The sequence below is a fragment of the Brassica napus genome, chromosome C3, assembly GCF_020379485.1.
Source record: "Brassica napus cultivar Da-Ae chromosome C3, Da-Ae, whole genome shotgun sequence".
NCBI lineage: Eukaryota > Viridiplantae > Streptophyta > Magnoliopsida > Brassicales > Brassicaceae > Brassica > Brassica napus.
Window position 1 is genome coordinate 60,126,437 of NC_063446.1, and position 5,046 is coordinate 60,131,482.

At 41.6% G+C, this 5,046-nt stretch overlaps 1 non-coding gene across 1 annotated transcript; it reads right to left on the reverse strand.

The window, feature by feature from the left end:
• Positions 1–1,727: 1,727 nt before the first annotated feature.
• LOC125584633 lies at positions 1,728–1,834 on the reverse strand. Its single transcript, XR_007321544.1, has one exon. It is a non-coding gene; the product is annotated as a small nucleolar RNA R71 (small nucleolar RNA).
• Between the last annotated feature and the right edge of the window lie 3,212 nt (positions 1,835–5,046).

A 5,046-nucleotide genomic window follows, 5' to 3' on the forward strand; every position in this document is an offset into this window, starting at 1 on the left:
GACGACAGAAGCTGATGGGGGTAGACCAGCACGGGTTGGACGACCCGCACGGACGACCCAGCGCGGGTTGGGCGACCCGACCTCTACCCGGGTCACATTTTCAGCTGGTCAAATTTTAGTGTTTTTAAAGGGCTTTTTAGACTTTTAATTGGAAACCATTAGGTTTACCAAAGACATATAAATACTTTGTAGATCCCAAAGTTGGGAATTATCTTCTTTTCTCTTTGAGAACACATAAACCTCTTTAAAGAAAATTTGGATCTTGAATCATTTTCCATATGTATTCTTTGTGTTTGTGTGATTATCTTGCTCTCTGATCATGTTTAACCTTGAATCATCCATGGTTTTGGGGTTATTCATGTCTGTTAGTGAGTAGATTAATCTTGGATTCATGGGCTAGGGTGATTAGAGAAGATCTAGGGTGTTTAGTGTTAGATCTACTTGTTTTCTTGCTTGTTGAGGGTTCTCAATGCTATTTTAGTCTTGATCATACTAAAATAGATCTCTAGGCATTTTCTGTCCACAAGGTGTATGATGAAATACCTTAACCAACTCTTCAATGCTTTTAGCTTGCTTGACCTAAGAGATTTGTTGCTAAAGGAGTTAAGATTGCTATTAGACTTGTTCTCATTGTTTGCTTTAGTAACATTCAACCTAAGAGATTAGATGCTTGAGTTACTTTACCAAAAGAACATTCATCTAGAGATAGAGATTGTTTAGCTTAGTGTCTAGGCATAAGGAAAGTGTTTGATTGATAGCTTGCCACCTCTAGATTTGATCTACATCACCCAAGATCAAATGCCTAGCCCCATGAGTCCTCTTGCTTCATATTCAGAAAGAAAGATCATTACTTTATTGCATTAGCTTATTAGTTCTTAGTTCATACCATCTTTAAAACCAGATTGCATTTAGCTTAAGAATGAACTTGTATTCCTTTTGCTTTAGAATCACCTAGGATTGGTTCGATAATCTTTTATACTACAACATTTGATTAGGAGCCTTAAAAACTCTTAACATCAAATTGGCGCCGTTGCCAAGTTCTAGGTTGATTGTGACATTGAGATTTAGTCACTTGCTTGAGACTAAGTCTTTTTTCTTTTATTTTGTTACTGCTTCTCCTTCTTCCTCTCCCTTTGCATTTCAGGTGTATGAACTTGAGGAGCACAGGTTCATCAAGCCTAGTTCCAAGAGTTGAAGACATAGTTGCACTTGAGAGGGAGATGGCAAGAAAGAGAAGAGAAGAAGAGTAACATGCTCACTTTCAGAGATTGGGGTTTGAAATGGAGCACAATCAGAATCAGCCACATGATAGAGTGGCCCAAGGAGCTTCAAACCTTAGGCCACAACATCCACAACGCCAAGCTAGAGCCATTGGAGCCTATGATCAACCTCACATTCATGGTCATAGGTTGAGAATTAGAGCACCAGCTGTGGAGAACAACAACTTTGAGATCAAGTCAGGGCTGCTTTACACCATAGAGAACAACAAGTATCATGGCCTTGCTGCTGAAGACCCTTTTGATCACTTGTACAAGTTTGATAAATATTGTGGCTTGTCAAAGACCAATGGTGTTTCTGAAAATGCATTCAAGTTGAAGTTGTTCCCTTTTTCTTTGGGAGACAAAGCACATCAAAGGGAGAAGGCTCTTCCAAGTGACTCTATCACAAATTGGAATGAGTGCAAGAGGGCATTCCTAGAGAAGTTCTTCTCTACCTCAAGGACAGCAAAGATCAGGAATGAGATCTCTAGCTTTCAGCAGAAGAACCTAGAGGAATTTAGTGAAGTATGGGAGAGGTTCAAGGGCTATTGGTCTCAATGCCCACATCATGGCTTCACCAAGGAGAGTTTGCTTAGCACCTTCTATAGAGGAGCTCTACCACAGTGCAGAAACATGTTTGATACTGCCAGCAATGGTTTTTTTTTGGAAGAACTGAAGAAGAGGCAAAGGAACTGGTAGAGAACATGGCCAACAGTGACTCAGTCTACAGTGATGAGCATGATAGGATCAACATAAGTGATGATCAGCAGACAAAGAAAGAGATCAAGTCCTTACAAGAAAAGATGGATTTGCTTCTTTCCAACCAAGCTAAACATGAGCAGATGAACTTTGTGGGTGGTCCTACTCAAGAGGTTCCTCCTAAGGTCAATGAGGTTGATGGTTAGAAGGCCAAGAGGAGTTGTGCTTCATCAATGCTAATGTCACATGGTACAGGAAAGAGCCCAATTTTCAGTACCAAAACAACAATCAACAAAGTCCTTACTACAACAATCAGCAAGGAGGTTACCAAGCCAAGCAGAACAATCTTCAAGCCAACCAGTCTCCTCAGACTCAAGGAAGCTCTTCTCAAGCTCAAGCTCCAGATTCAAGTGTGGATTCTATGTTCAAGCAACTCTTGGAATTTCAGGCCAGAAATGAGAAGACCATGATTTATGAGATCAAGAACATCCATGCAAAGATTGATGGGAACTATTCTGACCTCAACAACAAGTACATGCAACTTGCCTCTCATCTCAAGGCTTTGGAGAGTCAAGTTGCTTCTATGCCTTCATCCTCCAAGCAGCCAATGGGGTCTCTACCAGGGAACCAGAAAAGAACCCCAAGGAGTCTTGCAATGTCTTCTTCTCCACTACTTTTTCAGAGATTGAGTTGAGTGATCATGAGAAAGAGGAGGATGAGATTGAAAGACTGGTATTTGGAACTGAGTTTGGGGAAGTTGAGAGATTTGTTGTGGCCACAGCTGAAACACAGATTGTGAAGGACGCTGCCAGGAAGGTTGAGGCAACGAATCTGCAAAGAGCTGAGCACAAGGCTGAGAAACAAGTTGAGAAGAGAGCTGATAACAAGCTGAAAAAGGTTAAGCTAGAGGAAGCCACTGAGGTTGAGCTATCACCCTATGATAAGCTCCTTTTCCCCCAAAGATTTCTCACCAAAGCTCAGAAGAAGGTGCTCTCCAAGTTCAGGAAAGATCTTAGTGATGTTGGGGTCAGACTTCCAGAAATCTCGGGTATGCGTGAAGCTCATGTCCAGATGATGCTCATCAAGGACATTCTAGACCACCAAGCTGAAGTGGCCGAGCTTTTGGACATCTCCATTCTGAAGATTGATCCACAAATCCCTCCAAAGTCCCTCCCTAAGCTTGAGTCTCAAGGGATGTTCACCTTGTCTTGCTACCTTGGTAAGCTCACTTTTGATGATGCTCTTGTTGATTCTGGTGCAAGTGTGAATGTGATCTCAATGGAGATGATGAAGAGTCTAGGGATTGAGCGCATGGAGCCAAACACATCTTCCCTACAGTTTGGAGATTCCTCTTCTAAAACTCATATTGGTCTCATCAAGGACTTCCCTTTGAAGATTGGAGCATGCACCATTCCTATAGACCTCACTGTTCTGAAGATGGCAACTGAGAAGAGAGTCTCATTGATCCTTGGCACTCCATTCCTCATAACAGTAGAAGCTTGCATAGACTTTGCCAACAAGAAGGTCACACTCCTAAATGTGAACAAAGCTGTCTCCTATCCACTACAATCCCCAAAGATGAATGCTGAGTATTGTGGAATAATCACTTGTGGAGCATCCTCCATTGAGAAGACCAAGGCTGAAGGGGTTAGTATTGAGAAAGAAGGTCTTGTTGGAGAGTCCTCTAAAGAGTTGTGTGCTGAGCACTTGGAAAATGCTAAAAGGGAGGAGGTGAGTAGCGCCACAAAGGCTGCTCATGACAAGAAGAAGACTGTGAAAGAACCTCATCCTCCACCTCTTGATAAGACTCCTCACACTCTCACTCTCCACCCAATGAAGCTTAAGGATGGGGCCATTGAGTACAAAATCAAGTGCAAGGGAAGGTCTAAGTCATTCTCAAGTGCAAGAGCCATCATCACTCCTCAGCTCCAAAATGATCCAATCAAGCTTCAAGATCTTCTCTCCCACATCCTCACCATCACTCTTGAAGGTGGGAAGGACCCTTCCTCTCACTAGCCAAAGGAAGGAAAGTCAAGCTAGAGACTTAAAACAAGCTCACTTGAGAGGAAGTCCCATGGCTATCCCTGTACATATCAGTAGGATCTTCGCTTTTAAGACCCTTGGGCTGAGGAGGAAAGCGGCCAGACATTGCTCCCTAGACACCACTGCCTTTTCCAACACTCCATCAGAGGTACTCATTCACCTTAATCTTGTACATATCAGTTTATCTTTGCATATTGCTTTCCTTTGGGTATCTCTCCCTTACTCACACAGAGACTGTGTGATTTAAGTGTGGGGGGAGGTACCAAGTATTTGATCATGTTTGCTTTGATGATTTTGAGTCTCATGCATTGCATTGTACATACATATATGCATAGAAAAACCAAAAAAATTTGAAATTTTTGAATCATGTAGTTGCATCACTTGCATTCTTAAGATTGAGTCTAGAGCATATAGGATGCATTCACTTGCATATGTAGCAGCTGATTGATATTGCCTTGTATAGAACACTTGTTTGCACTGAATTTGACACCCTAGTTAAACATATCAAGTAGCTTAAGCATCTTTTGAAAGGCTTGCATGCTTCGAGTCTTGAAAACTCTTCTTGAAACATGTTGTTTGCTTGATAATTGGCATTGTTCTTGAAACCAACTACAAATAAACTAGGGCTTAATGAACTTAATCTCTCTTGCATATGGGCATTTGCATACTTGATCATGGGTCTCATACACATCTGGGTTATCTTTCCCCATTGTACCACTCTTTGTTAACCCAAATGGCACTTCCTTACCCTTGAACCCTAGCCATTCTTTGAAGCCTACATTGATTTGCATGAGTGAGGCCTCTTTTGATAGTTTTTCATGTGCAAAATCTTGAGAGTATTGGGGAGCAACATGAATTTGTTCTCATCTCTTGCTAGCATAGGGTCATCATTTGAGCTAACTTCTAGGATGGTGAGTGGGGTCTTTGTTCATTAAATGTTCATATCTTGGGTTTGAGAAGTGACAAAGTTGAGATTGATGAACAAAAGATTGTCATGAGAAAGAAAAGCCCTAGGGACCTAGAATAGAAAGATAAGAAAGCTGTT